This window comes from Vitis riparia, chromosome 16 (assembly GCF_004353265.1).
Source record: "Vitis riparia cultivar Riparia Gloire de Montpellier isolate 1030 chromosome 16, EGFV_Vit.rip_1.0, whole genome shotgun sequence".
In the NCBI taxonomy this organism is placed as follows: Eukaryota; Viridiplantae; Streptophyta; class Magnoliopsida; order Vitales; family Vitaceae; genus Vitis; species Vitis riparia.
Genome location: NC_048446.1, coordinates 14,470,613 through 14,479,180, shown reverse-complemented (window position 1 = coordinate 14,479,180; position 8,568 = coordinate 14,470,613). Strand labels below are relative to the sequence as shown.

Sequence of the window (8,568 nt, the reverse complement as noted above, 5' to 3'; positions counted from 1 at the left end):
GAAACAACAAAACTAACACAAGCTGAAAGATGTCATACTAATAAACAGAAATGTGAACAGAGAAAACAACAATATCAAGGATGCAAAATGATAAAACCAAAACTGAGAAAGTTCTCACGAAAAACACAACATTTATGTTTCTCCATTCCTTCTCTCAGGATTACAAAACTTTTCCTCTTTGTGCCAAAATGTTGCATCTGCTTTCCTCTGATCCCTCTCTCAAGATTAAAATGCAGCCATCCCTCTCTTGAGATTAGAATGCAGCCTTTAACTTTCTCTGTTACCCTCAACCCAAATGTGGCTTTTGAATCTCTGTTTTCATTCACCCTCAAAGTGTTTGGATCACTCTGTGCATTGAGGCTGTTATTTAGGGGCATCATTAATATTGGAACAGCCAGCCTTGCTAGCAATAGAGACATAACAAACTAGACTACTCAATTCCCTGCAAACCAAATAATTATATCTCTAGAATCTGCAAAGAAATGGAACTAGTCTGAAGGGAAATGGAAAGATTTATTCCAAATTTTCAAGAGCAAAGGAGAAGGTAACTCAAACACCTGGATTAATGCTTTATTGTTATATCTATAGATTCTTATTTCTAGGATGTCAAGCAAGTGCATCAAGACAGTACATTAGACTGATGTATGTGCATTATATATATATACATACATATATACATACAAATATACATACAAATATACTATTACAGAGCATGAACATAGATATAGAGTAACATTACCTTCTTTCTAAGATTATTGTGTCCATGGCATCATGTGATGAAATCATTATCCCCATCGGAATTCTTCTTATGATCTTCAATGATGTTTCCAGAGAACATAAAGAAGGCCTGGTTAGGATTTTCAAGCATTTAACATCCCCTTTGATCATCTTGAAGCCTTTGATATTGAAGGACGGTCCTCGGTCTTCAACTCTATACACCACATTGCAACTATCATCATCTTCTTGTTTCATTCTTGACAGCATCTCCCATTTGCGTGTATCGATCCATCTATTTGTGAATGTTTATCCTCAGAATACAAGGGGGAAAAAGGCGCTTTTTTGCTTTCACTTCTCTTTATGATCCTCTCATTATTTGAACAAGACTGTAATTAACTAACATGAGTTAGAACTTATAAAAGTAACAACAAATAAGCTTATGATAGCGGTGAATGACTACAAGACTCCTGATTGAGGGTTAAGCTTCATATGCTCAGGCACATGAACTAAAATTCGATAACAAAATATTAATAAAATTTACATAAGACTGAAGTCTATGAAATGTACAGTCTCAGTTTAATGGAAGAATTCTTTTGTACATACCAGAATTCAACTGATGAACATCACAAATGTTTCCCAACTAATCCGAATAAGAGTAACAATATTTTAGCTCCTATTCATTCCATTAGTTTTCTCTAACAACCCCGCTTGGTCATGGGTACTGTGTAAATTATGCTGGTGACATACCCAAGAAATGCGCAAACTCAAGTTCCATCATCTATCGACATTAAAGTTTCCAAAAGCATTGAAAATGGAGATTCAATCTTTACAATGCAATTAATTGATTTTAAAATTCTTCACAAATAACAATATAATTTTCAACTTATTCAGGTAACATAATGATTCCAGAGATGAAAATAAAAATGGAGTCAAAAGTTCACAAGATATCTTCCATACTGAATGCATCACTTTTTCCCTTAGGTCCATTTTTTCTTTTGGGTTATTCATAATTTTCTCCTTACACTACCTTGAAGTTGTGAAAACCTTTGAAGAGTTAGATCCTTCCAAGCACTTCTCTGATGTGTCAATAATAATTTTCAGGTATCTTCCAAAAATTCCTATATATTTCTAAATCTAGAACAAAGAAAACAAACAGAACTGCATAATTGAGGTCTTTTGTTCTCCTTTCTACTTATGTTCCATGCATCCATGTGATACACTCAAAAGTAACAGATGGTTGCATGAACATGCATCTAATAGTACTGAGTTCCTATTCTGTGTCCAATATCAATTACATCCTTTGCACCTTATGCTTCTAATACGAAAATACCAAAATAGGAGTTCAAGTACCGTTTCCCATCAGTTTATAAGCAAACAAAAGATCCTTTCACATTAAGGTCAAAAACTACCTGATGGTTACCTGCTGCACACTGAAGAACCCCTTGGTCATCAACCAGAAAAGAGTGTCTAAACTTCAATCTTCCCTGGGAAATTTACTGATATAAATAGTCCACGTGGCTAATATTCAACACCCAATAATCATGGCTGCATCTAGAAACAACAATATTAATACAGAAGCACAACAGGAAAAACAGACTATGTCATTCAAGGAATATGGAGTTACCCATAAGAAAAGTCCCTTACTGCCAAGCTCCAGATGTATTGCACCATATATGATAATGTTATAGAACTACCCAACAATGATATTTTTCTCAATCCTGAAATTTTTTCCCAGCCCATGCTTCCACCACAACAGTCTTTGCCATTTCATCTAGATATTCTCATATCCTAAGCACCACATCAATTAGTATATGAGCTTCATACATCCGATCCTCTCCACTTAAGATGCAAAGTAAGCAATTACAGCTATATAAGCAAAGCACTTAAGTACAAAATCATTGGCAAACATTTCTTCAAATACTTTGAAGGCAAGAATGCTCTAAAGACATTTCAGTTGTTTTCACAAGAAACCAGACTTGAGAAAAACACCCATTATGCATTAAATGTGACCATTATGACCCATGAAGTAGTTTGTGAGAATTACAATGAATTATTGCTTTCCCTGGGGTCTTGCCCTTTCAGACCCACAATTCACAGAACACCAGCTTCCTCTCAGGGGTGACCAATGCAATATACATGATCATATCACATTCAATCTGTTTTCTTTCCATCAAATCAACAAATCTATAAGCAAATTCAAGCTCTTCCCCTCCTTTAAGAAGTGATATATCAGAAGGGTATAAAACTGGCATTTGGCACAAAGCCCTCCTCCAACAGATTATAAAGTATAAACATCCCTTATTTGTCATGTTGTTCTTCCCTAATTCAGTTGAAATAAATCTATACTATTCTTTTGTTCATGCCTGTACTACTCCATACTGAGACATGTATTATTCTGGTCATTGAACACTTATTGTAACTCTATTAATGAATTTGCGTAACTTTTCTGAATTTTTCACTAGATATACTGGATTCCAAATCAAGGAAAGAGCTAATAATTAGATTAATTACCAAATTTAGTAATTTTTAAAATAATTTACAATCGATTAAAATTAGTTAACAAGTTTAGTAATTTTTAAAACAATTTAGTTATCAAAATTGAGTCAATTAGTACCATAATTTTTCACACCAAAACTAGTTCAAAACTACTAAACTTAAGCTAGAATTATAATAAGTGTGGTTTGGAAAATTTTGGTATTAATAGATTTGATTTTTGCATTTTAAATTATTTTAAAAAAATATTAAACTTGTAAAAAAAATCTAATAATTAAATTTTTGCATATTTAGAATGAGTTTGTGTAAAGGCCCTCTCTCTAATATTACTATTGTTCGTTTTGAAGTCCCTTCACAATTTTCAAATGCATCTACCTAGTCAAGAGAAGTTCATTTTATATATAATATCAAGAATTAATTATTTTCTTAATCAATGTCGGATATCATAATCACCCCCTCCCCACATCCTATCCAAATAGGATAATCGGCCTCATCATGTTTCACAAAATTATAAGGTCAAAAAAAATCTCATACTAAGGTCAATGAGAATTCATTGGGTTTAGAATTCATTGACTTCGATAGTATTCTATAACAACTTTCACTCTCTCATATCCTCTTAGCCAAATAAATGTATTTTAACGTCATAAGAATTCATTGGATTCAGAATGGACGATATTTATACAAAAAGGAACTATATCATAGGACAATATTTAAAGAATGAAATGAGAGTGATCCATAATTTTGGTATGGAATTCTATCTAATTTCCTAAAAGGTGTGCTAATATCTAGTTTCACAATGTCGTAGGACACGACAAAACCGTTATGTTTGCATGTAAGAGAAAATTATGATATTCTATGTTGGTCATGGAAAAAAGGTTCTTTAACATTGCATGGCTTCCCAAGGCCTTGGGAAGTGATCCATAAATGAGTGCAGTGAAAATTAATGTATTTGAGGAAGATGGAGGGAGGTACCATTCAGGTGATAATCATTTTCTATGTTCTAGCTTGTGCTTTCAAAAGGAACAATAAAAGGAAAAACCATTAAGTTCCCTTTGGATTTTCAGGCATAAATTAATTTCTTAAGAAGCCATATCTTCCAAGCCTCTTTAGTTTCTCAGAGGTTGGCCAAGTTTTAGATTTGCTGTAATAAAAGACACCATAAATCATTTCAACCTTCTGTTTTCTTTCAATGTTTATCCTCATGTGTAGAGCTTCGTCATCAAGGCAGTGCAAGTTGATCAACAATTGCATAGAGACAACCAAGCAATAAATAAAAAAAACGTGCCAATGTCCTTTCGGAATTCTTAATCTGTCCTTTGCATGTGGCACATTCGTGCTATGGTTCAAGTTCTACCAAAACATAATTCTTAATCATCAGAATCGCTAGAATATTAATCACTGTTGAGGGTTTAACCCTAAACTAGCTTGTGTCACGGTGTATTGATCCCCATGTGCCAAGTACAAAATACACACATATAGTCAGATGTTGGATGTTTGGTTGAGACATAAGTGATATTGATTGATTTATAAACTCGTTAATTTGAGAGTATTAAGGGTTTACGTAATTATTATTTTGTTTTAAAACTTCCTATGATTTATATTGCCTTGAATACTCAAGTTTGCTATAGAATCAAATGAAGATTATATGAGTATGGGTATGTAGTTAATTGATGATAAGTAAAAGGTATTTTAATCTGGACTTTTTAATTTTCTTTATTAGTTATATCAATTATAATTAAAACCTATATAAAAGAATATTCAATTGCATAATCAAACACAAGGTAGCATAAAAAATAAAAATAAATAAAAAGCCTATCTAGAAACTCCTAGGTATAAAAAATCACGAATAGTCTTTTAATCTACTAAGGATAATAAAATGGTATATAATTTTAACTAATTAGATGTACCTACTCCATATGATTTTATATCATCAACCTTCGATACCTTTTTTTCTATTTCTCTTCTACAACACTTCTTTGCTCTTCTAAGTGGGTTGTTAGAAACTCTTATCAAAGTTTACTCAATGTGAAATTCAAACCTTTATTATGGCTAATAGACATATTCAAGAAGAATTTTGAAAGATTTGAGAAAGAAGTTCTTTGTAGGGTACAAGAGTCCTCCAATTTTTAATAAAATAAACCATTTCATATCGGAAAAAAACTCAAAAAATCAACTATGGGGAGTTTCTCGATTTTAAACTTTCCAGAAATGAGTTTTTAGAATTTGAAATAGAATGGGAAAATAAAAACTCTCATGCAAACGCCCCTTGGGGACATTTGAATGTTCAACCTTATTCGAATTTTTAAGTTTGCAATTTTTCATATTCGTCTTCATAATTTCCATCAAATTTCTTATATTAGCTGTTCCAAAAGTTTTACTAACTAATTTAATTCATACTTACCCTTGAATTTAATGACTTTGAAACAATCTAAATCCAGATGAAATGAAGTCCGAAGTTGTCTTAAGACTGATAAAACCCAAGGAAATAAGTTGTATTATAATCTGTAAAGAAAAAAAAAATAGAATAAAATTACCAATCAAACCCTAATACACTAACTAGTCCGTTAATATGATGATCATTTTCTAACTTGTGCTTTCAAAGAGGAACAATAAAAGGGAAAATAATTGAGTCCCCCTTTGGATTTTCAAGCATTAATTTTCTTAAGCCATTTTCTCCTAAGCCTCTTAGTTTCTCAGAGGGTCGGCTCAGCTTCAGATTTGCTGCAATAAACAACACTCAACTTAGAATATTATATATTTCAACCTTCTGTTTTCTTTTAATATTTATTCTCTTAAAGCTCATGTTGAGCTTTGTCGCCAAGGCAGTGCAAGCCCAACACTTGCATAGAGACAACCAGGCAAAAATAATTCATAATCTCTCCTTTGCATGTGACACATTCGTGTTATGGTTCAAGATTTACCAAAAAATAATTCTTAGTTATAAGAATCTCTAGATTATTATTATTATTATTATTATTATTAATCCCTGCTGAGGATTTAACCCTAAACTTGCTTCTGTCGCAGTGTATTGATCCCCATGTGCCAGGTACAAAATGCGTACATATAGACCCATGTTGAATCCAGCTCACACACGTGCACAAGCACACGTACACACCAAAATATTTTACAATAATTGTTATTTTTTTATTATTATGTAAAATGTATAGCAAGATTGTAATGGTAGATTGTATAAGTTAATGACATTTCTAGCATTGACCCATGCAAACATGTTCCCTTGTAAGGATGCATTGCCCATTCAGCCAGAATCTTTAGACCCCAACTTGCCATTACACTCCCATTTCTCCCCACCTTCTCTCCATCATCTTCTCCCTTCATTTTCTTATCATTTTCTTGGTGCCCAATCACACCCAGCAGGAAGGAAAATGGAATCACAACAACATTAGAAAAATCCATAAATTGATCATGCTGGCACAACCGTTACCGCAAGCTTTATTATTTCTGCCACTGCTTCTTCGCCTGATCAGCAGGATCAGACAAATGGGGCCTGTGATAATTGAAGAGAGACCAGTAGACATGTATCAAATTTTATATATGGGGTTTGCTTGTTATTGATGTTTTTGTGAGGGAAACAACTTGATCGGATCTAGATCTCAGTTCTGGCCCTTTGGGGGCAGAAATATGTAGCATTCTTATTATTTTCAGAGAGTGTTTGATGCAGAAATTGAATGATTTTGTTTGGTTTCCGTCTACTTCTCATCAGATATAGAGTTTGAATGATTTTTGTCATCTTGGTGACATTCATTTAATTTTGTTTTTTAATAGTTTTCCTGAACTTCCAAGTTCCAAGGAGTAGGTCCAGTACAAGATAGGGTAGATAAGAGGAGATAGCTTGGTTACATTATTGCACTGGCCCATGATATACATTGAACTCTATACCCCCTCAGTATTGTGTCTTGTGAAGGTCTTGGAGCTTGTTGCCATAAGGCCTTGTCCATTGTGGTAGGGACAAACAAAGGCAAGGCAGATGCAACAAAAGGATCAATAATATTAGATAAATGTCAAAAAAAAAAAATTGCAGATTCCAATTCTCTGGTGGTGGCTTTCTGATTAATATCCAACTAGTACTGCTACTAGATTACATGTCAATGCCCTTTTAGCACGGCGAACTTCAAGACTAACCCGCCACCATTAAGGTCTTTTTGAAGTTCTAAACACGAATTAGGGCGACTGGAGACAACCCCACCTTAGCCTATTTTGTTCTTCTCAAAGCTAATTAGGGTTGTCTATATATGCTCGCCCTAATTCATGTTTAGAACTTCAAAAAGACCTTAATGGAGGCGGCTTGGTCTTAAGGCCTTTTTGAAGTTCCAAACACGATTTAGGACAACTCGAGACAACCCCACCATATCCAATTCATCTTGAGGTGTCACTTGGTGTATATCCATGGTCATTTTATGTACATGTATTTAATCTAAAGTTGGATTGTGAATGAAGGTTGAGTAGAACACAAATAGCCTAATTCATGACTATGTTTTTGCTTTCAAAGCAGCCCGTACGTAGCAATACAAACCGGTCTACATTAGCACCTAGTTTTGCACTAATCTAATGCTAAATCCATCAAAATTTATATACTTATAACCATAACTTTGTTGGATTGTTGCCTGAACTAACATGGGCTTTGTTTAGATTTGTCTCCAAGAAATATTAACAAAACTTAACACACTGCCACAGATTTCTTCATTTTTGTTCCAAAGTTCCCATTGTCCCTCTAATATGGGACATTACAGCTAATTGATGAATATTTCAGAAATGGTTTAGAGCCCCAATGCATTGTGCTGATTCAGTATTAAGATAAGCATCAGCCATTAAAAAAAAAAAATTGATCCTCAAGTTGGTGTCTAGGAAGCTCACCAAAACAATTTTTTTTGAGGCAGCATTAAGATTGATTAATGCAGCATTAGTACTTTATGTTATTTTTAATTGCAATTGTGTTGCGCATGGAGGCTCAAAGTCTTCAACCCTAATATATAACTATAGAGATCTAAATCCCATCGATCTTTTCCCGAATATTAGACTTTTTTCAGAAATTTGGACGCAGGAGTTTATAAATAATTAGCGTCTGAATATGGTTGTTAAGCAGACTAATTTCTCATGGCGACAATAATATTTGGACTAATACGATTTTGACCTATCGAAAAAATTGAACTGTGAATCTATAGCTAAAGACAATTGATGCCCATTCTAGTTGATATAATTTTTTAGTTGATTTTCCAATTTGTTTACTTACTATTATTTTTTAACATTGCCAGTTGTGATGACAAGTGCCTTCAATGGCCAGCCTCCCTTGATTGCTTCTCTAGGGCTGCCCACCCTTTAAATATAAAGCTGAAGGGCCTT

General features: G+C 33.6%; 1 long non-coding RNA gene across 2 annotated transcripts; it reads right to left on the bottom strand.

The window, feature by feature from the left end:
• Window positions 1-65: 65 nt before the first annotated feature.
• On the bottom strand, window positions 66-3,058 carry LOC117933857. Of its 2 annotated transcripts, XR_004654384.1 has the most exons (4): window positions 2,342-3,058; window positions 2,138-2,268; window positions 740-1,103; window positions 66-442 (listed from the first exon to the last, which is right to left on the bottom strand). It is a non-coding gene; the product is annotated as an uncharacterized LOC117933857 (long non-coding RNA). The 2 variants fall into 2 exon arrangements; XR_004654383.1 differs by having other exon boundaries at window positions 2,138-3,058.
• Between the last annotated feature and the right edge of the window lie 5,510 nt (window positions 3,059-8,568).